Here is a 1,245-nt window from a genome sequence, read left to right on the forward strand (position 1 = left end):
CTAAGCAAAACCAGAACAGAACCAAATTTTAAACATTTGGATGATTCAGAACCATAACCAGAACAGAAAAAATAATGGGTAGAAGCCCTGGAATGGGAGACTCAGAAAAGGCATGGTGAGCCCCTCCAGGAGCCTGATGCATGAAATCGGACAATTTCCAGGACTGAGGAGAGTGACACACAGTCAAAGAGGTGCAGTCGGCCTCCATTTTTGAGCTGGGCACTGCTGTTTCCTACTCTGTGCAAAATCCAACAGGCAAGAGATTTGGTTGTTATGCAACACATATGCTGCATACATTTTCCCTCTTCTTTTCTAACAGGGAGATTACGTTTCTAGCAGGGCTTCGACCTGTAATTTTTCCAGATCTGGTTATCATTCCAGTTCACCCAAATTTTAAAAATTCAAGTCTGTGCCCATGTCACTTCCTTGACCATGACTGAACTGGGAAGAACAAGTTCTAAGCTTCATTTAGTTTTAAAAAGACTTCAGGGAATATTTTTGGCTTAAGGTTTAAAGATTATCTCAGGGCAATAGTTTCAGGGATTCAGCCAGCCTCCATGGCTCAAGCAAGTCTGGAGTCCATGAGAATTTGAAATTCTGTTCTGCATTTTCTTTCTTTTAATCAGGATTCTTCTATAAAATCTTTGCTCAAAATGTTCATTAATGGTAGCCAGGCACCAACTAGTTCTGGTCTCATGGCAAAGGAGGCGGTTGTTCACGGAGGCAATTAGGCACACATTCTATATTTACCTCTTATTCCCGACTCTTCTTCTTCTGTTGCTCCAGCCGAATAAAGACCAATTGTTGTGCCTTGGATGGTTGCTTGCAAGCTTTTAAGATCCCAGGCACTATGCATCAAACTAGGAGGTAGAACAGAAGAACTAAACACATTATTAGGCTAATTAACTGGGATGTCTCATGAAATCATGACCTTAAACCTCCAAACCAAGGAACCAAATCCCATGAGATTTTTGGTTGTACATAAACAGACTCAGTAGCTACTCCTTCTTTTGTGTTGTTGTTGTAACTATATCTATCACACAACTTTTTACAATTCAACTTTTTACAGGTGTACAACTTATTGACAGAAATTGCAATAATCCGCTGTGTAACCCTACCCTTAATCAATGTGATTTTTCCATCACCATTAACTGCCCCCCGCTTTTCCCCCCCTCCTATCCCTGGTAACCACTAATAAATTTTGGTGACTACTAATAAATTTTGGTCTCTATACTTTCGCCTTTT

The sequence above is a fragment of the Trichechus manatus genome, unplaced genomic scaffold (genome assembly GCF_000243295.1).
Source record: "Trichechus manatus latirostris isolate Lorelei unplaced genomic scaffold, TriManLat1.0 scaffold00168, whole genome shotgun sequence".
NCBI classification, from domain to species: Eukaryota; Metazoa; Chordata; class Mammalia; order Sirenia; family Trichechidae; genus Trichechus; species Trichechus manatus.